Genomic DNA, 23901 nt, shown 5'->3' with positions numbered 1-23901 from the left:
TTAGCTGTGGGGCTTCCATGTGGAGGAGGGTCCTGAATTTTGGAGCGTGGCTTGCAGCACCTCAGGATGTCCTGGTACAAGAAAAAAAAAAAAAAAAACACCAAAAAAAAAAAAAAAACCCCAACCAAAAAACACTTGGGACTCCGTGAGGGGTGCAAGGACCCCATTTTTCACTGTTCCATGCCCAATCCAGACCTGCAGACATCTTTGTACAGGGCTGATCACTGAAGAGCCGCAACCCTTTACCTGATATTCCTTCTGAGATATAGTGGGGTATTGAGACATCCGTATTGAGACAGCATAAAAACTGTGCAGAGGCATGAGGGACACTACCACTGTCTGCTCTGACTGAACAAAAGCTTTTTTTTGTTAGACCAGCTTTGAAGACTTGGTCTCTTACAAGCAGCGAGTTGAAGGGACAGAGCAGCTTTACAAAACTCTTCCTCTTGCAGTGGGGAAACACAGTGCTGTGCTGGTAATGCTGACTATGTCCCTTTTGGGATGACTGGTTTTCGTCATTAGGGTATGCTGAAAGCACTGAAACTGCATTTCTCCTTCCAGCAGTATCCTTCAAAGACTACACTGAGTTATGATGGTTTGATGGTCAAGATGACTGGCTGGCCAAACATTGCCAAATGCAGTAGGTAGTACAGTAAAGATGAGAGATGCAAACAGCTGGTAAACCAAGAAATCTCCATGTGTTAAGGGATTGGCATGACTGACAGTAGAACAATAGTATGTTAAGACTTAAAAAGAGCACAAGCATAAAAAAATAACAGGATAATGCAGACGACAGCACAATGCCAGTGGGGATGGACAACCCATCAGGACGAGAAGGGGATGTTTAGTAAAAGGCTGACATGTCACGAGAGGGATTTCACGAGATTGGGTGGCTGAAATATTGGATGCATTATGGAACAAGATGTGGACATAGTGATTAAGTAATCATGAGACCTTACACCTGATTCCTTCCATCTTTCCATTCTCCTGTTTCTCTACCTGTTATGCGCAGCTCTCTCTCCTTCTGGCAGTGCCATTTGGCTGTGAGTTCTTCAAGAGATGCACCAGGTTGGCCTGCATTTTTTTAGCTGCTGAACAAAGAAGCAGCTAAGAGAAAAGACACAGAAACTGTTTCTTCATCTCTTCGGTTCAAAATATTTGTATTAGTGAAAAATGTTTCGACTAATTTTGCTGTCACAAATACCCATTATACTTGCAAAAGGGCTGAAGAAATTTTAATATTTCCTTACAATCAGGCTCTGTGTTTCACTGTGTAAAAAAGAAATAAAAAATCAAGACTGGACCGATTTCCCACCGCTTTTCAGGAATGGCTTTCTCAGAGGAGACTTCAGTGGGAGCCATATTATGAAACTTTTGTAATCTGCCTACATCTTTTCTTGAAAATAAAAATCTGAAAGTAACACCTTTCCATAAAGTAGCAATAATGACCAGAAAAGAGAGAATTCATGAGGCTTATTTTTTACAAGGAGCAAGGACATGGCAGAGCTCTGTCCTCGACAAATGGAAGCACAGTGAATCAAGCCTGGGATTATTCTTTGTGCTTTGAAAAGACAATGGGGTGCCAGTGACGCAAGGACACTGGAAGGAGACAAAGGTGGAACTAGCATTTCCTTCATTTTTAGATAGAAGATGTCTGTGCCAGTGAGGCAACTTCTTACACGCCAAGCATATTGAATTACCCTGTCCAGTGCAGAATTTCAGCTTCCAGCAAGCCTGCAGGAAAAGAAACCAAGTACTGAACCTGTTTCAACAGACCTCTGACTTGCATCTGATGTTGATTTGCTCCTTGCTGCTTACCATTTTCCAGTGGCACATCACATCTTGTTCTTGTCCCTTTTCCCTGACCCAAAAGACTGTAGCTGAATGGGAGCGAAAAATTTAGCATTGTTTGGGGCCAGCTCAACCTTGTTCATCTGTCTGTTCAGACTTTTAAACAAACAGGAGCTGCAATGTTTGCATTTTAAAAAGTTCTTAGAATAAAATATTTTACATAGGTCATATGTGGCCAGGAGGATTTAAAGTAAGTCTCATATGAACTTTTGCTGCTTCTCCCCGTAATTGTACAATTGAATTCAGAAGATTGGACACGTTGACCTCTCATTATGCTAACATCTACAAAATCAGTATTGGCTCCAGAGCATTTATGCATCTTTGTGTGTTCTTTATAAAACAGTATATCAAGGTGAATGGGTTTCTGAGTTCTCTGCTGCACTTGACATGATCCTTCTGCACAGGCATAAAAGTAGCAGACATTTCTGTGCAAAAATAATCACTTACATAACTAACTGCACACCATATTTTTATGATTAATGAATAAACAATCCAGCATTCATATTTAGTCCCACTGGGCTCTGCTTATGCAAAACTAAATCGGAAACTGGTCATTTCAATTCAAGAAGCTATTAATTTCCATCGAAAGAGGAAGCACTGGAAAAGATTTAAAAATGTAGATATATACAGGATGTGATCCATGACCCAATGAAGTCCATGCAAATTTTCCCAGTGATTCTAGATTCAATGATTTTCCCAATTCTTCTCATTTTCAGAAATTATATGTATGGTGATAAGCAGATATACACATTGATTAATGAATTACTTTACTGAGAAGCCCAAGCCTTGTCATTCATTTTTACAAGAGCTGCATGAGCCAGATCCATATCTGGCAGAAATCAGAAAAGCTACACTGAAGCCAGCTAAGAATTTGACCCAGTATCTGCGTGATGATGATTTTCTCTGAAAATATTTGTTCAAATGCTTTTCATTAATAATTTTTTTTTTTGTATGTGGCTTTTCTGAGGTTTCTTAAATCTGACCACCAGACTCTCTCTCCACTCTCAGGAAAGCACCTAATGATAATAGCCCAAGGGTTTCTCAAGATGTGTGGAAATCAAACAGGCCAAGCATAACTTAGAATATCCCCCAAATAAATAACAGGGCAAGTAATTCGCAGTCAAAAAACACAAGAACTTAAGCATCATGTGAAGCATCACAAACTTGATCTTGTTGACCAGAGATCAAAAGAGATGCAAATGAAAGAACTTTCAAATGAACATGTCCAACGTGAACGACACAAAACTCCATAAGGACCACAGAAGCTGTTTACTTAGCTATTCTAAGTCCATCATCAGAAGTTATATCGAAGGCAGGGACTGTTTTGTCACCTCTCTTTTGAAAGGCCACATTCTTGTTTGAGCCTGAGTCGTGGCTGGATTTGCCTTATGAATTTCTTCTTTCCTAGTAGATCCTTAGTGACTATTAGCAGTGCAGTCATTCCTGAGAGACGTGGAAGGAAATCTGGGACTTTGGCCGAATTTGCCAGCTTTTCCACATGGAACCATAAGAGTAAGAAGCATTTTGAAGCAAGTGATTTCAGAGGTTTTAATTATTATCTTTTCATGATACAGAGAAGGTCTCTCTTGCTCTCCTATACTCTTACATTAAAATACGTATCTGAAAAATATCATAACTGGAAGTCTTTCATAAAAGTATGGAGATTATGTTAATTCTGAAAAAGGGATAACACCAATACCTGTCAGAGCATGGCGTAGCATAGCCTGGCATAGTATAATATATCCTGCTATTGTCAGTCTTCATGGTGAGAGATGTACAAACCAGCTGATAGATAAGGGCTAGTGCTTTATAAAGTGATCCTTGGAACCCAAACCTTGGAAGATTTTTTTTTTCTTTTAAATCTTTGATTCAGGTACTGAAATAAGATCCCCAAGCTTACTCCTGACACATAAGCCAGGCGGAGAAGCGGGAACAGTGGTGGTACCTGGTTTCGGCTGTGACAGAATTGCAGAGGTAGTGTTGGGCACTAGAATGCAGTTTGAGGTGGGTGCAACTACCACCAAGTATGGCTGCCTGTGGGTGGGGGAACATGTCTTTTCAGAATATTTGGCTAATAGTACAGAATAGTTTATTGCTTACTTCTTCTTTATCTATATTTCAACCAGTATTTGTATTCTTTAGAAATGAAAAAGAAAATGCAGCACTGAAATGCACTCTCTGTGTTAAATTGCCCTTGGATTATACATTTGTTATGGTGAACCACTATTGGCACAGGAAATAGATTATGTAAATAGTGGAGTACACGAGCCTTTGCTGGTTTTTACAGACAGTATTATATAGAGATAGAAATATATTTTTCATGCACAAGGAAGAATTGTCCAAAATAATTTTGAGGACATAAAATATATTTTAATAGAAACTGCAAATTGATGAGTCACTTGTGAATTCAGATTGCAGCATAATCCAAGCCTTAACCTTCTGACAGGTGAAGCTAGGGCCTAATTCATCCCTTTCTAATCTACTTTACATCTTTACAGTCTCATCTGTAGCTTTCCAAGAAGAAGGATAATGACAAGGCAATACTCAACAATAGTTTTGTTAGCATTAGAAGGCCAATAGTCTGTGCAACCATGCTTTGCCATGTCTTCCCACCCTGTAAGATCTTCAGAGACACCAGAAAATTTCATTCTTTACTTTCCAGCTCCCTTCCTTCAAAAATTAAATGGATGCCCAGCACAGACCTCATAGGTGGCATTGACCTGACTCCAACCCAGCCATTCCCAAGAGCTGGGAGCATGTTAGCCTGTGGTTCCACACATAGGGAAACAGCTTTTTTGTTTGAAGGAACACAACACCATGTTCATGCATTAAAAGTTGTACTGGGTTGTCAGTGCATCAGTATCACCAGAAATAGCACTTGATGTAGATGGGATCTGTTTGATGATCTGTTCAGTACTACAGACCAACTATAGCCAAGCAGAAAACAAGTGAAATCATGCAGCATTCTTGCATTTAGCCTCAGCTTTCCCAAGAGAATGCCTAACTTTGTATTGTCTTGTATTTTGCTGCTAAGTACCTGGCTAACTATGAGATTTAAAAGAGCCTTAGGGATGACCTAACTCATACCAGTAGAAAGCAGCTTGGGGATGATCTAACTCATGCCAGGAAAACCAGCTCCTCTTGCCCACCTGCCACAATCCCATAATACCTTTACCCTGGGAGCCTGTGAGGTGTGCAGTGACTGCTACAGCCAAGGCTACTCCTGCCACAAGCAGACCTTCAGCTGTTGCCTCCATGGCACAGACTGACTGGGGATGGGCTGCAGATCACTAGGCCCAATGCTATCTAGGAGAGCCTGATCCAGTGTTTGCTAAAATCAGTGTTCATCCTTGATTTTCAGTGAGTTTCAGTGGGATTTTTAGTGGCTTTTGTTGCTATATGACAGATTGGATTTTTATTTTCTTTTTTGTTTGGATTTTCCTCCTGTTCCACTGGTTGGATAGTGTATCTTTGCATGCAATTCCAAGCAAATCCAGCAGAGTTTAATGTCTAGCAAGTGCTTATCTGGGATGTTAGTGCTACTAATGGTGGTAGTCACTAAAGCTTTCAGAGATCCACCTTGTGAGACATTTTACTGGAAGACAGGTGGAAATTTAGGATCCTAATTTAGAAGGTTTGACTGCCTCTTTGGAGGATTTCAGAGCTCCTTTTGAGTATTTAGGACACTTTCACTCTACATCCTGGAGAATTCAAACTGTCTATTTGTATTCCTGCTTTGCCAAGCATTAGCTCTGCAGTGGGAGGAGAGTTGGGTGTGTGTCAGTGTTCTCTGTTCCCAGAGTCCTCACTTCCTGAACACTGGCTTCTTTTTTTTTGCAAAGAAACTTGAGCTGACAGCTGAAAGGAAAATTAGCACACCCACAGGTCCTGCTGTCCTGGTGAGTGGGGGAGCAGGGTTGTGGGGAGCACCCTGGGGCACACCTGCCCTGCAGCCCAGGCACATCCACAGGGCACTGTTCTACTTGGAGGGAAAGCTGATTGTGTGGCCCAAGGCATGGAACTTAGGGGTACATTAGAAGCGGTGGGATCCATGTTGAATGGTTTGGTTACGTCAGTTCCCTGGGGACAGAATGAGAGACAAATCTTTCTCTCTGTTTTCTTTGCATCATCTGAACTGAACTCAATGCTCTTTAAGAAGAGCATGAATCATGAGAAACACAACTTGTGTCCCAGAGTAGTTATTTAGGATGATCACATACTGTTAATTTGTAACTAGGAAATGCAGTGTTCTTCATAAAGGTTGAATTAAAAACATAAACCATAGTCTTTTCTTGTTTGGGTTCACAGCACAGCCTTATCCCATACAATCTGTGTGCTGCAAGGGTCTACCACAATGTAACAGATGCCTGAAAAAGTATTCGTTTTAGCAAAGTTACAGACTATGATGTTGTTTAATAAGTAGCTTCAACCTTTTGTAAGTAATGGAAAAACTTGTGTTATCTCATTCCGAATTCTTTTATTACAGTTATAGGTCAACCCACACAACTTCAAAGCCATAAAATTACACCATGAGAGTCTCAAAGGGTAATATGGAAAAAAACAATAAATAAAGCAAACAGTATTATAAGGTGAACAGGTTCATCTTCCAACTGTGTTGAACTCAAAACTAGCTCAGCAAAAATGACATAAGTGACATTGTAATGAAAATTTCAGTCACTGCATGCTGCTGCACACCATTTTGAGTTCTTGGTATGAACAAAAATATGTGTGATCAATTATTACTGCAGCTAGAAGTCTACAGAAGCAGGCATGTAACTCTGTTTACTTTTTCCACACAAACACCATAGCTATAATTCAGCTGTAAAGTCCATTCTTATGCACAGTTCTCACTGAAGGTCAGTGCCTGGTAATCCTGTATAACAAAGGGAGAATAACTCTTCTACATGCTGTTTTATCTCCCAAATTATATGAGCTCTTTTTTCATAGATTTTTGCATTCTTCTATTTTTAACTTTTTTCTGCACTTCATATTACCATTGTCTTATCTTCTTTCTTATCTACAGATTAAAATGTGTGTGTGATTTTATCAGGAATATAGAATGTTTCACTGTGCAAGGAGAGACTTTAGAACACTGTTTTCAATCCCCCTGATCTATTAAAAAAAAAAAAAGGGTTTTAGAAATTTAAATAATTTACTTTGTAGATGAGTTCAAAATTAGAAAAGAGAAATTTAGTAAGGAATCTCTTTTTAAATTCTCTTAGGTATATTACTTCTGAAGGGAATTGACAGCTTCTTCTAAGTAGCTCCTGGAAATGATTGCAGCATCTGATAAGCACAGCGGCTTCTTGGAACTTGTAAATGATGCATTAAAAAGCATTTATTTTGTTTTATTTCAAAATTTGATCCATTCTGCATGCCTGCACTCAGGTTCAAGATTAGAAGCTTTCCTTCCAACAATTCATAGCATAACCACTTATCAAAATTGTCCAAGATTTGCAGTAAAATTGTGATTAGATGGTCTGATATAAAAGCTGGACCCTTTTTTGAGCAAAGATCAGGGCCTCACCTCATGATTGTGGAAAGAAATGACATTTACAACAGCCAGAAAATGGAAAATGTTAGCAAGTTAAAGCAAACAGAAGCTAAACATTAGGCTTTCACAACACAACAGCGCAGTGTGTTCAAGCTGCTATCAGTTTACAACTTTAGCCTCACAGTCCTCTTTCCAAACTCACTGAGTTCTTTGTTACTCTTTGATTGAGATCGACCTGGATTGCACGGCCATTCCCACTGCACCTCGTGCAGCGCTGCTGCTGTGGGAGCCAGCAGAACTGTAAGGGCTGTGCGGACTAACCTGCTGCATTATTGTGGGCCTGATATTTCTGGGTCTGAGAGATTTTAGCCTGCTAGCAGCTGCTAACGTTTTCCCAAGGAAAAATTTCTCAAGAAAACTTCTTCTCAAAACAATCTTGGCAAACAACTATCCTTTCTCAAAATCTTTCTCCAGGTGGTGTTTTGCTGTTTCTCTAGTTTAACCAATGGCATTAGAGAGATGTCATTCCTATTCACCAATCATGTTAAGTCTGTATCAGAACACATAATAAAAGGTAGTAAGAATTAGACAATAAAGCCTTTTTTCTGTGCTCTTTGCCGTCTGAAATATTTGGAGTCTCTCATCTTTCTTTCATGTCCTACAATGACAATTTCTCATCAGTGAATGTGAGTATTTAGTACCTTCCATGGAAAGATTTTGAGGAGCTTGCTTTCTCTTCTCAACTAAGGACTAGCTGTGGCCCCCAGCAGAGCTGCCAGTTTGACCAAGTGGAAGCAACGTAAATAAGGAAAAGTTCATCCTATATTTAAATAGCTCTGAACTAAGTGAAACAATGACATTTTGCACTCAATCATATAGGAAAAATGTGTCATTCATACTTCAATTGGTCTCTGTACTTTCAGGGCACAAACTTACTTGCCCAGGTGGTTTTGTCTTGGTCTCACCAATTGTAACACAAGAATGACCTCAGCTCCATGTTTCTAGTCCCATGTCAGTTTGTGTGAGAAGCATAGAGACACTTCCAGTGAGCCTCTTGTCTTCCACAGTCCCACCAGCAGGATTTTTACACAGATTTTCTTTGTGTTCCACCATTCGGTGTAGTAGGACTCTTCACATGAACCGTGGGAATCCTACATATTCAGGTGCTTGGGCTGGCTCTCAGATGCCAGTTTATCTGCAATGAATCTATCCCAGACTTGATGGGAATGAGAATAATAGCCAGAGGTTTCCCACAACTTTTCAGCAGCGTCTCACTGGCTGTATCAGTCACTCAGTTTCAGAATGACTGTTTTGAAATGTCTGTCCCTCTGCTTCTCTCCACATTCCGACTCGTCCCACAGCCTGGAGGAAAGTAAGGAAGTACTTGCTGCTGTGCTGTGGAAAAGCATGGAAAAGGCAAAAGTGACAGATAAAATCTGTACTCTCAAAATGAGTGTGAAACAGCCTGAAAAAATATATGAATCTGTGGCCAGAATGGACAGAGGAAAATATCCCAGAAAGCCACAAAAAATTAATAAACCAACTGAGAAATAGTGGAACTTGTGAGCTTTAACACCAGCATCGCTGTAGCCTGACAGAGCCTGAGTTAGACCTGAAGGAGGACCCAAGAAAGGATTATTCTTCTCGTCCACCTGTATGGGGGGTGACTCTATCCAGCCATACATAAAAAGATAAACTGTTCTGATGCAGACAGCTCCAGTACCTTCTCTTGAAGTCATCCCAATGGCTAAAGGACAGATACACCAGAAAGTAAATATTTGTTCTGAGCTCCATTCAAGTCCTGCATTTACGTAATGGAGCATGTGCTTGACTGACCAAAATCTTGCACTGTGGGTACCTCACATACTTTAGAGCAGGCTTATTCTGATTTGCCATTCTTATGCCATTCTGATTTGCCAAAATGTATTGTTTCCTTTATTTCATGAATATCCTATATGCCTTTTGGGGTGACACTTTTTCTCTTCTCTTCTCTGTGATACTCTCTAGTGCACAAATAAGTGGAGGAATTAGGAGTGTTTTGCATGGCTGCTCTTCAGATTCTGAAACACACAGAGGCTTTATCTTTGCGAAAAGTTTGCTGACTCCAGTGAGCCTTTCCAGTACCGTTTACAAAGACTTAGAACAATCTCTTTCACCATATATTTTCCATTGACAAGCCAAGTTCCTAGAGTGGGATTATCCTTTAATCTTTATAATTAATGTTTCTTGTAACATGGGGATGTATTTTTAAGTACTGCAAGCTGCATCTTCCTTGGATGCCAGGGCAGGACTTCTTTTAGTTCACAATGCACATGTGTATGTCTGGCTTGTTGATGCTTTGCATGTTGATATAAAAGCTATAATGCTTCTCCAGTTTCTTACACAGGGCTCATATTCTTCCCTTTTGCTACACATACAGCTTCAAGGTCATTTGTTCTTAAAACTAATGTACAAAGCAGATACAATTCAAGAAAGTGGGAGGAGGCTTTGATTTCACAGGAGGCATAGTGGGCAGCCTGGATTCTTTAGGCAACAAAGTCAGCGGAAGCTTTCTTCATGGTCACTTCTTCACGGGGAGAACACCGGTAATTGCAATTCAGGATCTCCTCTCTCTCCATATCATTGAAAGACAGTGAAGCACAAGGAAACAGAGCAATAGAGTGCTCCTAAACTGTTGGCAACCAGAAAGTATATGGCACTTGCATGTTGAAGATGTGGCCCAGGAAATCCCACCAGAGGTGACCCCCATGGAGAAGCCTGAGTTAAAGCTGGATCTTTGCACTGCGCTAGGTGAATGTACAGTGTGATTTTCTGTTCTTTGAACCAGAGTTGTTAAAAAATGCTAGAAAACAAGTAAAAATGTAACACTTCGCAACTCAGCTTTTCAGGTGGATATTTCTTTATCCTAAGAGGAGGAAAGTTTGGCAAGAGAATAATACATATTGTTTAGTCAGATGGCCTGATAAAGGCAATACAGTTTGGAGATTTATATCTGGCTCCAAAGTTTATATCTAGGCACCTGTTAACACACTTGTATGACTTTCCAAAACTCAAATGCATGCAGATCCTATTAAGGCATTGGAAGCAGCAGATACTCACCATAATTTCCTGAAGGCTTTTTCCTGAAGGTGATAAGTATTATCATCCTCATCAGTTTTAGGACCTTTTGTGGTGTGTACCTGTAGCTCAAGATGGAAGAAAGTGAATTTCTTCCTAAACTTCCCAAATGGAATAAAATATTTTTTTAATCAGAATAGTAGCTAATTTATGATTACAACTGCAAGGGCCGCTGAAACATACATAACTGTGCCTGAATGGTCTTCATATTTAGGTGTCTGTTTCATTTAACTCCACTGAGCTCAAGCTTTAAGTTTGGAAAGTCCACAAATTTCCTGCATCTACAATTCCGTGCAGGCTACATAATGATCAAGACATTATATCAAATTTTCCCAGCACCAAAAGAGAGGAGATGAAATGAAGTGACTAGTCTAAGGTGAAACTAGTTGGATCAGATATAGTTAACTTGAATTTCTTGTGAAGATCTATTTTAAACTTAAGATTAACAAGTTTGTATTGCTGCAGGCATCACACTCTCAGACTGGTTAACACCAGTTGCTCTCCCGGACATGCTCTCCAGATTAACCAGGCATGAAGTAACAGAACCTAAATATAGGTTTCTATTTTTGTTAGAAGGTGTTGTCCTTACCAGGTAAAATTTCTCATTCCTTCTCTTAGTAGGATATATGGTTTTTATACAGTCCATTTCTTTAAGCAGAGGCAAAGCAGCTATAGAGTGATCACTGGTAAGTATTTGACATTTGCAAATATAAGTATCTGGGACCATCAAAGGGAATTTGGTGCAATTATTTTGGTAGCTTAATGATGTTGAAGTCTTTCTAATGCCTTTAATTATGTGGCATTTATAAAAATATGACTTAAGTCACTGCTCATGCAAGTGCTGTAAGCTGTCAGGGAGTGCTAGTCTGGGACATGTACCTTGGCTTCAGTCTCCATTATCAACTTTTTTGGTTTTTGTTTTTTTTCTATGTCCCTTTGGATCTGAATTCTTTTCTAAGCAAATATTTGTGTATTTGTGTATAATTCAGAATAGTCTGGAGTCTTTTTTATTTTGTTAGTTAGTTAGGAAAAAAAAGACAACAAAAACTTTCAAATGTGTCAGTTTCTGTGGTGTTAGAAAACAAGATTAGTTGCTCATTTGTAATTTTTTTTCCCTCAGGGTTTTATTTATGAGAAGATAAGGAGAGAGGTCCTTTAAGCTTTAGCAGGAAATAGCCTTGTTTTACCAGCTCCTGCAGTCTTGGCTCAGTAAGGCACCTTGTTACAAGTACCAGGTCACCATGCCCAAGAAACCTCACACTACTGGAAGGAGTCCCAAATACGCTTGTCCAAACACTCCCCCAGCTCAGCCTTGTATCATCCACACAAAGCAGCCCTAACATCATAAAAAATGGTCTCCAGATTATCCCCAGCTTGGGGAGACACTTGCTACTGAGGAAAATCAGTTTGACAACTGTCATGACACCTCTGTGGACCAAGGCGGCTTGGTAGGTGAGCAAATTACTCTCAGTAATTAGAGAAATCCTTCAGCATTTCTAATGACCAGGACAGGACATGTAGGGGGGACTAGGAAGAGGGTGAATGTCCAGGTCAGAGGGCATAAAAGGCACCTAAGGGCCTCCTCATTAAAGTGATGAACAGTACCACAAGTCTCTATATATTTGTGTTAATGCATCGAAACCTAAATTTTTCTTACTGCATAGCACTCCACATTTGCCACTGGATTAGTGACTAACCTGCTTGTAAATGAGTTTGGCAATTTCTTGTTCCCACCTGTGCTTAAAAAAAAAGTGGTTCTGGGAGGGAAAGTCAACTCCTGCAGAATAGAGATAATAACCTAATAAAGGAAGGAAATTCAGAAAAAAAAGAGGTAAGTAGGAATCACTTCTGTGTTAGCTGCTGTTAATTGTATTTTCTTGACATTTACAGCTTCAAGACCTGTAGGGTCAGTATTCAAGATTTTTGCACCTATGGTAATTATTCCTCCAAAATTGATGCACCCCACTTTTCTTCATTCATATGTAGGCAAAGCTTAGAAACATTTTGTTTTACAAGGTATAAGTATACAAATGTTGCCTACAGAGCAAGACTCTGACCCAGAAGAAAAGAATCCTGTTTTCCCCAGCGGAATTTGAGTGAAGCCTGAAATGTATTTATATTGAAAATAGTGATGTGCAGATATGTACCAGTGTTTCTAAAGGCATCTCTTCACACCCTCCAAGGCACTATTTCATATCTAGTTCACTTGGGTAATATGAAATGCAAGAAAGGATTAATCAGTCTTCTAAGATACCTAACATAGAATTCATTGTTTACTTAATAGACATAAAAAGTTCCAGTTTGTTTAATACAGGTTTGAATTAAATTTGTATTGTATAAGTGAACTTCTTGCAGGTGACCTGCATCTGATGAAGGACACAGAACTCTTTCCATGCTCTTTCCATTTCTCATAATGTTGTTACCAGGACTTAAGTGGTGATAGCCGGGTATGACATTGATGTGACAAATTCTCTTTATCCACAGTAATCTCTTGTCTTTCATTTCTTCTGCATAACCTAAAAATCTAGAAGGTATTTGAGTCTATGACTCACATTTGAAAGTAAGTATATAAGGACCACAGGTACATTTTTCAAGGAATATTTTCCTATTTTCATGGGTGATTCAGAACTAAATAACCAAGGAATGCAAGCTGTGCTTTTACTGATGTGTAGAGTGGATGACCATAAGGCAAGCATCAAGCTGGGGCACATGGGTCCTCTGCCTCAAATCTTTCTTCAGAAGTTGTCAGGTCTTCTGCTGAATCCCAGACCTTAAACCCTAGTGCTGCTTCCAGGCTTGTGACACTTGGTAATGCAGCCCTAGATGTCACCTGTCTTAATTTCTGTTTCCCTCAAATCCCTCTTTCTTTGATGAGGGGTATGTTAAACTCAGGATTTTAAATCATTCCCAGAACTACAGTTGCTCTGGATTTCAGTGGACTCCGATTCTTGTGGACCTTGGTAAGGTGTCTGTCTTGCTCCAGGATTTGTACCTCTCCCCTTTCTCTTCTTTCATCTCCAAAACTGTAAAGAGCAGTTTTACCCTCTCCTTTCTATCCATAAGTCAGCACATTGTGGGGTACCTCAGGCTGGGGTTCACTCCATCCTGTCCTCGCCGCTGTTTGGCACTGAATTGTGTAGCTTCATGTTCATTTGTCCAAATAGAAGGAGTCCCTTCCCAGCTGCTAGGCACTCTCCTGAGCTAAAAGGAGGAGAGCCACCTGCTTTTCTGTCTCTGTGCAGGCATTAACAGGAAGCAGGATAGAAACAGGGACATCCCTTTGCCCAAAGGAACACCTAGAGAGTAATGCTTATCTTCTGGCCAATTAATATTTAATCATCCTATATAAAATGTGTGGCTCCAACAGGAAAAATTACAAGTGGGATTTTTTCCCTTCCCCTTATCCACAAGAATATCTGATAACCTAAAAGTGAGACCTTTCCTCCCCTGAAAAGTGTAAGGCACCATGAGTTCAAATCCTTAAGAGCAGAGCATCAGGGTATAATCCCAGCTCTCAGACCCTACCAAACACTTTGCTCAAGTTTATGGTTAAAGACTGCAGTGTGGAAGTTTCCCTTTTTCTGAGGTCGCTGCCTGGCTTGACTTATATTGTAACAATCCCTGACAAACTTCCCAGGCTTATTTAAAAAGCGCAGTTCTGTGGCTGCCCCATTCTTAAGTGTTCTTTACACTGTAAAAAGAGACATGCCTATTCTGAGAAGAAGTGCTTTAAAATGCCCCAGTATCACATCATACAGCCAGCATTTAGGGGCTGTGGGTAATGCCCTTGGGGCCTGGGCAGCCCCTAACAGACTGAGCACTTTGGAAATTTCCACTTGGTTTGTAAGAATCTTCGTCCCTGCCTTCGTCCAGCTCCCAGTTTCCAAGTCTGGAGATAAAGGTCAGAATACATGGCCAGAACATTTACTCGTGCAATAGTTGGGTTTTACGAGGTCTGTTCTGAGGACTGTCTTTCAACAAAGCACTGGCCCATTAAAAATTGTATACTTACAGTATGGAAAACTTAGAAATTTGCCATCTCAGAGTATTCTGCTGCCTAAGTTGGAGCATGATAAGACACCCTGTTTACTTTTATGGTCAATAAAGTAAAGCCTGTTCTCAAATGCAGGGCTCTTAAGGGGCTGTCCATTGCTAACATGAGACTTTAGACAGATTTTATCCTTCTGACGTTCAGTGGAACAAATATCCTGTAGTTTGCAGATAAGGATCACTCCAGGATCAGTTTCAGTTTGACACAGTTGTTTCAAAATTCACCTTGGGTATATTTTTTCCCTTCAACTTTATCTAAAAAACTAATCAGCCTGGCTAATGAATTAAAGGGATCAGAGGAATCAATGGTCCTTATTTGCATTAATTTAAACTAACACATACCTGTTTTATTGAATAAGGAGAGACAGATCTGGTATTCATAAATAACGAATAGAGAATGAACATAATTCAGTAAAAATATTCTGGTTCTCTTGTTATGAACATACATTGAAAATATAAGTCTTTTTTAATTTAAAAAGACTTATCATGTGAAAGTGATCTCTGGACAGGTAAATGGTGCAATTGAAAGGAAGGATGATTGAATAGCTGAGGTCCTGCTGTTAGACTTAGGAGGTCTGGACTCAGTGCTCCCTGAACCGACTCCCTGAATGGCTCTGGGAGCTTTTTGGATCTCTGGTGCTTCAATTTCCCATTCATGAATTTTCCTTCTTAGAGCAGTATGGTGAAAATGAATACCTGAGAAGCTAAGGATGTCAGATTTTCAGTTGTGCAATATGGTAAGAATAGAAGACCAATACAAAAGAAAAAAGGTCAGTCTCTTCTGAATGGGTTAAAGAAATGTTGTGGGAAAACTGGAAGGCCTGACAATGCTTTTTTGTTAAAGTCCCTCTTGTTTTTCCATGACATGCTAAGCTAGCTCTATAATATGGAAGGCTATAAGAAACCTTATTTGAAAGCATAAGGCTTGTTTCCAGAACTGTACAGTCCCTAATCATCCTTGAGACTTCTGGAAAACTGCACTGCACTCTTCTGGAAATTATTATATGTATTTAAGGTAATGAAGTTAGTTGTCTGACTGCAGGCTGCAGAGTCAAAAAGACTCATGACTATTCCTGTAATATTTGCTCAGAAAGAAAATACTCTGAATTTAGGTCCCACTTCTGCTGAAGCATACCTGCTTTTCATTGCAAGGACAGGAGATGTCAGCTGGCAGAGTTAGTGAGTTGGCTCAGGTGGGGAAAAAAGCTTGTCTGAGCCAGCCCCCTTTCTGCAGAAGTAGCAGACAATTCAATGACACACAGTTCAGTGCCATGCAGAGAAACCTGAACCATTCCTGTGGCTCCAGCTGGGACCAGAGAGGCTGGGTAAGCTATGGCAGCCAGTGTGAAATGCTGCACTAGCATGGCCCCACTGAGGCAAAATGGGTTTATTTGCAGCAAATACTAAAGGTGTAACATTTTATGCAACTCATTTTAGTTCCTGAATAATTATAAAAATGAACTCATCAGATTATCTGTGGTAATCGTTCATTAAAAATTGCTTGATATAAGCCCCATAGTTACTCTTAGGTGTATAATTTCTCATATAAACTTCCTCAACCACTAGATAGAGAAAATGTATTTTCCCTTCTTCCATGCAAAAATGAATGGTTTCATGGCAGGGAGGAGATGCTTATTTTGCAGGCCACAAAGAAGCAGGGTGATAGATGTGTAGACAGGGCCCTCTCATGCTCAGAGTTCAACCCTATTAGGACAAAAGCAGAAGCTAAATGCAGATCTCTGCATCTCAGACAGCTGCAGACACCAACAGAGGAAGCAGATCCCCATCAAAGGTTTGAATGAGAGGGTTGTGTCATGATCAGTTTAGGAAAGAAACAAACCAGCAGGGTTCACAAGCACTGTGGCACCAGTTCAGCATTAACCAGCACCCAGTGTAACTCCTACAGCCAGGAGAAGATTGCCTGGTACGACACCGATTCCTGAACGGCCATCTCCTCTCCCCAAGGACCTCAGTGCTTACCTGTATGGGAGGAGATTTTGAGCTAACACTTGCAAAAAGGGATGATTTTAAGACACCTCTCTGGGGCTTTTCTCCTTTTCAGACTTAGGTGACTTTCCCCTGGGTTACCAGTTTTGCCTATCTCTTTAGAAATGCTACTCTATTTCCAGCCTGTGTAAGCCAGGCAAGCTCCCTCCCAGGGCCCTACATCGGAGGGCTAGAGGACAGCTGTCTAAGATCCCTAGTGCTTCTAGCCCTTTGTTAGTATTCATAACAATAGTTCAAAACTGAAGGCATTCAAATCTTTTCTGTCTATAGAGAAAGAAATGAAACAAATATTTAACTTAACAGCAGGGCAGGAAGGAATGTTCCACAGAACTCCATAATGTTCCTATTGACTTTCTCTGTGCACCATGCTTTTGAATTTCTTCCCTCTTATTTGGTGAAAATGTAAGGACAAAACTCCCCCAGCTCTTTTTATCTCTGCAACAAGTTCTGGTTTTAACAGGAGTCATTTTGAGGGTACTAGAAAAAGAAGAAAGAACATTGGACTCTGGGGACACATTTCCATAGGGTAATGCTATTGAGCTGCTTGATTGGTGCACAGCATTCTGCCTTGGGATTAAAGCTAGGAAGGTATTTGGAAAACTACCTGCTCACTCATTTCGTTGAAGTGTGCTCACAAAGCACCCATTTGTGTTTACAACTGCTCCGTGCAGATTTTTGGCAGATGTTGTGCTGTTAGCCTGAAATATGGCCCTTTGTTCTCCTTAGTGATCAAGAGCTGTTAATACCATGCTGTGTTTCTGATGTCTTTCTGTTGGTCAGTACTCTCTGCCCTCTTTGCTCCAGTAGAAACAGGAGTGGAAGCAGTGACAGCAGACCATTGCAGCTCCCACTTATCTGATGTTACAGGGTGGAAAAGTGAGAAGATATCTGGGAGGAAGAGCCATTTTCTTCTAATCAATTATTAACTGGTAGGTCACTCCAGCCAATCTTTGCTCAGCAGCTAAGTGAAACTTGTGAGCAGGTTTTTGAGCAGACCAGGCTTAGTTCAACCAAGTGCTAGGAAAGTAATATTCTGGGCAAACCTACTGAAAAAATTAGGCAAATGACAAACTGTGGAGAAAATGAGAGTATGCCTACTTATAATTATAGAAATGTTCTCATCCTAAGTATCATAAATCTCTTTAAAAACACCTAGAAATCCACACAGTGTGTTTTGTTTTACTCTTAGAAACAGTAAGTTTCTAGAATGAAAGACGAATGAGAGAGGAGGCCTTTCTATTACCACACATGGTAGCACTGCAGTGAAGAACACCCTATCTAGTAGCAGGTTATGTTGGCCAAATATAACTGCCTAGTACCAGCTTGGGAAAGTGTTGTTACTAGGACAGTTATTTTTACTGGGAGAGATACAACACCTGTAGCTAGTAGATGCTGTCAAAACACTGTTGATGTCTTCATCACCACAATGCCCCTAAAAATGGAGAAGTGCACAGATGCAGTACAGAAATAAAAAACCCCCCTCATTTTAAACTCTTTTTTTTCTCAGGGAAAAAATGAAAAGCTACTCAATTTTTATTTTATCCTCACAATAAAGACTAATTGTTAATATGATAAAAATAAAGATATATCCTGTTTAGCAGTCACACAAGCTAGGTATTCTGACAAAGGTGATGAAAAGGTGCATACCATTTAAGGAAATAGGGTCAAAGTTTTGGATTTGCTATGACATTGGAAGTAAAGAAAGCATGATCCAGATTAAGGTACATCATAGTAAGCGTCCGAGTTGACCTGCTGGAAAAAGTAATTACTGGAAGTTTCCTGTTTAATGCTGATATGTGCTCTCTACCTCTGATTCATGGTTGACAAGACACACAAACCCGGTCACCTTTTAACACCAGGAAGACTTTTTATGGCTCTGCAATTGTAGCTTTCTTGGAAGAAGCCCTCTGGGACCTCAGATTGCCAGTCATTCTGCAACTGTGTGCTACAGAGTTTAAATGGGGACTTGAAGTAAACAAATACTGAACATTTGTTAGAAGTGGTAAAATGTTCTCAGAATACTAGATTGTCAAAAAAAAAATGCAGCTGTGTATACTTGTTATAGTTTCCTTCAAAAGAGAACTTACTCCACAGCCACAGAGGTGCGTCGTTAATGAACAGCAAATCAATCAAAACATTCTTCTGATAATGTGCTTTTCTTCAACTTACAGAAGCATTACCTTCAGCAAAGAATTTGCTAAAGAGTTTCCTGCCACAGGAGGACTTACTTAACAGAAAAAAAAAAATGAAAAGATGCACAGAGAGAACTGTGTGAGAATATAATGCTTCTAAATTGTCAGAGTCATTCAAATGCAGTTCTCAGAGCAACTCCAGTGTGAGCTGTCTCTTCTATACATAAAAAAAACCCTGCTCTATGTATATGATTTTTATTTACTTTAATGCACTATTTTGGATCAGAATAATGTTTTGAAACAAATTTCTTTGCTCATGATTACCATGATTTGGTTCCCATCATGGAACAGTTTTTGAAACATGAACTGGGGATTCCTTTTACATCAAACTAAAGGGAAAAATGCTTTCTTGTAGCATAGCTAATGCATTGCAACCACAAACAGGTCTTCAGTCTGTGGGACTGGACTATAGTGGCTCTGGAGAAAAAGGCAAAACAAAACCCTGTGAGAGGTACTGTGTGGATACTGGGTTCTCAGACTCTTTCTCTCTTTAAATCTGCTTCTACTGATCCACATAATTAAATAATAGAGATGGAGGTTGCATCAATTCTTGCTGAACCAAACTAACAAAGCTGCTGTTTGGTTTTGTGTGTCACTTTACAAGTTTCTTCTAATCCAGTCATGTTCTAGTCCATTCCTATGTATAATCCACAGACTTGCTTAATGAAATGCAAAGGATAACATTTGGCAATTTACTGAAGTAGAAAAGGTTGCAAAGGTCTCACTGCAGACTATTTGAAATGCCATGCAGTCCATACACGCAGCTTTATTTGACCTTGGCTGCCTTATTAATGCAAGTAGGAATAACATTTTTAGTACTGATCCCCTGCTGAGTTCTCTGGGCTGAAAAGCATGTACCTTATAGGTATAGGTAAGAAGGTACAGGTAGATCCTAGCAGTACTGCTTTCAGAGAGGAGAAATGCAGTTGACATGAAGAAGAGACCCAAGCTAAGGGATTGGAGATGGATTTTAATGTATAACTAATGGACCAAGAGACAGCATTCATAAAAGACTAAAGATGTTTGGTTACTAGAGTTTTGTAATTACTTTCTGTGTTCGTTCATAATGCATGGGTCCACTCTTTTGTCTACTGAAGCTGTTAAGCATAATCCACCTGGCATCAAGACAGAGCCAGAGTCCATTAGAAATGAGCAGCTCCCTGACAGGCAAATACCATCACATGCATAAACTCTAATGCACTCACCACTGCCTGGGTTGTAATATATTAATCTGTATATTAGATTTGTACACCTCTGTATATAAATGGAAGTGAAACCAATGTATATTTCAGTGGTAGTCGTACAGTAATAATTTTTTAGAAAAATCCCAAGTGTTTGTATATTTTTACAGGGGAAATTCTTCAGATGTTTTATAGGATGGGCTTTGGCTAATACCACTCATTTATATGCCTTAGATAATAGTCAAACTACAGATGGAGGTGAAACAAGTGTCTCTTTTCAAGTTAATTTCACTTCCAAGCCATCTCAGTAGTGCTACTAATGAATTTCTGTCTCTATGTATATGATATTTCTGAATGTCTATCACCAGGGTACCCAAATGTCATTATAAATTTAATGAACAGCTGCTGCCCATTAAAAGTAAGTGTAACTTCTATTGCTTAAATTAAACTAGTTTAAAGTAAAATGAGCATTTAGGTTAGGCAGGTGTTGCTGCTATTTATATCCAAAAGTTGAATTTCTTCTAGACTGAGGGCTAGTTTCAAATTGCATTTTTTTTTTTGGCCACTGTAATTTTGACAGGAAAAAAGCTCCATAAATTAGAATTTAAACTGCATCTCAGCTCTGGTCATTTCTAAAATATAAGCAATCATGGCAGTGGATTGAATGTTATTAGATGAGGAACTTCTAGCATTTGCTTTTTATATTGCCATTTGAAGATATTATGCTGAGGTTAATTGGGCCATTCAATCATGCTCTGCCACTTTGTCTTTCCTGAAAGGATTCAGTAAGATGGCTTGCTAAAATTCCTATTATCTCTGTAACAAATCTTAGTTTTACTACTGCTGGTCTAAGAGCAGAGGAAAAAGATTGAGGCAGTTTCAGTGTAGAATTAATTAGTGTCTTTGATGTTCTTTTGAATACCTGATTACCAGAGTTCACAGAGGTGTCCAGAACCAAACTTTGTCAGGGCAAACATACCAGGACTATTGTAAACTCTCAGCCAGATGACTAATAGCAGCAAAAAAGGCCAGGTTCAGTGTGTCTAGGAGTGCTCTTCACAAGTGACTGAGCAAAGTTCAGTCCCAAATCACAGAGCTGTGATGGGAGATTGTCCTCCTGCTAGCTCTTTCTAATTGTAGGAAATCTGTTTATTAGGGTGCAGAAAATGGACATAATTGTAGGGAAATAGAGAAGCATATCACACATGCACAAATATTGATAGCATCTGCAAGTCAAGAGGAAAAGATGTTGTAAATAAGCCATTTAGCATCCTTCCTCTTCACCAATGAGTATCTCTTATCATTCCACTTTGGATATCAACCCCACCCTCTCCTCAGTTTAGCTCTGCAAAGAGCAGCTCTGTGAAGGTCTCTTTGCCTGTCTCCGGTCCTCAGGGAGCTTTTTCAATCCAGCTGTGAGCTGCTGCTGCTGCATACTGATTCAGCTGCATGACGAGGCTGAGAAAGCAGGGCTTGACAGCAGAATCCACTGAGTGAAGCTTTCCATCCCACTTTCTCTCATCCAGAGGATTTCTTGGAGTGTTTCCTCACAGTGGGTTTTCCAGCCTGCAGAGCAGCAGTCAGGGACTGGCCTGGCCATTTAGAAAGGAATGGAGGTAAAGGGAAGGTGAAGACAGAGCCCAAAAACACCTTTGTTCTTGTGGTGACCTCCTAAATGTTGCTGGAGGACATATTAGCCTGTGCCCTTGCCCAGGGAGGTGTCTGATGTCTAGGGCTACCCCAGCTGCCCTGCTCCCTGGCTGGGGCACTGGGATGGTTTAGGGCTGCCTGACCCTTCCCTGCCACACCTCTGGGCTGCCCTTGAAATCTCCAGCCCTAAGCAGACCCTGGCTCTCTGGGAACTCTGTGAAGGACCCCACTTTGACTGTGTGTCTGCAAACATTTCCAGGTGTTTTTCTATGCATAATCTTAATTATCAAAAACCTCAGAAGACTTTTGACACATCTGGCTGAGCAGATCCTCAAACAAATTTGAATGGAGAGTAAATTTTTCATTTCACTGTTTGGAGCCCACATGTTTTGACTGCACACCTGCTGTAGGGCACTTAGCAGAAGTCAGGTGAAACAGCTCTTTCAGATCCTCACTGGCCAAGGCGATCCCAGCAGAACCAGCACAGAGGTCCTCTGAAGTTTTCTAACAAGCAGGCACCCATTGAATTCACCATCTTATTCAGGTGGTGAAAATGTAATCCTCCTCTTCTACAGTGCTACTGTCTCCCTTGGACTTTTTTCTGCTCTGGGTATTGAGCTGTTGCTGGCCTCATAAATACAATTATTTCTCCCTGCAGTTTGCTACTTTTATTTTGAGGAGAAATTATTGCACTAGATTTCTTTGTTAGCCTGGTGACCTCTTTGAGTAGCAAAAGCAACACAATGCCTTTGTAACTTTTTAGTTTGCTGGGAAAATATCTTCCTATCCCTCTGAACTTTAAACTTGGCATTTACTGTATTGCAAGGGAGAAATGGTGGTTCTGTGAGGTGGTGCCTGACATCTGACTGTGGTGCCATAGAGCAGGTGCAGGTGTCAGTAGGGCAGTAAAGAGTTCATGTGGCACCCTGCCTGAAATAAAAAAGGGAAAGACTCAGTGTCCAGGTGATATTTTTCAGCTCTGTGTTATTTTCCTGTTGTTTGCTGGATTTAGAGGATCACCTCAAAGGATGACATCCAAAATACAGGTAAGAAGGTTTCAGGACATACCACATCCTGTATGTCAGCCATTGTGTCAGTCACCCTCTCACAAATGTTCTCTTTTAGTTGTAAGTAATTCACTAACAGGTGGGTTTGGTTCATCCTTTACAAATAACTTGAAGGAGGAAAACAACCAAATGTTCAACAACAGCAGTCAAGCACCAGCAGCATGCATCTTGTATTTTAATCCCAGCAGAGGGACAACAGAGGGCTAGAAGAATAAGTTAATTTACCATATCCAAACATTCTTCTATGATAATGAGAAAAAACCCAAATCTTTTATACATCCTGAAGCTATTTTAAAAAATGTCTGAAAGCAAATATTTTGGGCCATATTGTTGATGTATGGGACACTTTGATACAAGAAAAAGCCATGCTGAGGAAAGGCCTTGAGGTGCTGTTGTATGACTTGGAATGCAGGATTTGGAGGGTTTGCCCCAGTTGTTTGGGAAAACTGAGTCCAGAGTTTTTAACACTCTTAAAAAGGCTTAAAGAAATGCATTCCCCTTTTTTCAAATTTCCTCCTTTGGTCTTGTATAAGTGGGTCTTTTCAGAAGGTTTCATGCTTCCTTATTCTGGGTGAAGACCTATTCCAATAGGCTTGCTGAATTCTGAATATGAAGACCCTGAGCTCTATTCCAGATGCCATTTGCAACAGGACTGACTTTTAAAATCATATATATATATTGAAATATAAAAAAGCTTGGGTGGAAGGGACTTAAGGATCATCCGGCTCCAACCTCCCTGCCATGGTCAGGGACATTTTCCACTAGACCAGGTTGCTCAGTGCCCCACCCAACCTGCCCTTGAACACTTTCAAGGGTAGGAAAACCATGCGATGCATACGTGTACAAGTACATTAGAGTTCATTAGTCACACTACTTCAATGGAACTAGTCATGCATATATAAATATTCTCTCCAGCCATTGAACTCAGTGTCAGAATGAGCTTGTCAACATCAATGCAACATCAAGGTGCATACTACTGTATATTATATACTTATACATAAGAAAAAGGATTTAATGAAAATGATAGGCAGGCCTGTTCATTCCCTCCCCAGCAGACTCACTCTGCTACTAGCAAACATCTAGTTAATTAGTATAATAAAGAAAGGTAAAATGCTATACAAAGTCACCTCTTCACGAGAAACAGGTTAAAGGACTATGGTTTAAAGACAAATAACAGATGGACAGAACAATTTTTTTTTTGTCTTCCTCATTGCAATAGGATGTTCTTAATTACAAAGAATGGATTATGAATAAAATGCTGGCCAAAGCATGGCTTCACCAAGGACAAATCT

This window comes from Chamaea fasciata, unplaced genomic scaffold (genome assembly GCF_029207755.1).
Source record: "Chamaea fasciata isolate MVZ Bird 193981 ecotype frontalis unplaced genomic scaffold, bChaFas1.0.hap1 SCAF_1, whole genome shotgun sequence".
NCBI lineage: Eukaryota > Metazoa > Chordata > Aves > Passeriformes > Sylviidae > Chamaea > Chamaea fasciata.
This window is presented reverse-complemented; position numbering follows the sequence as displayed.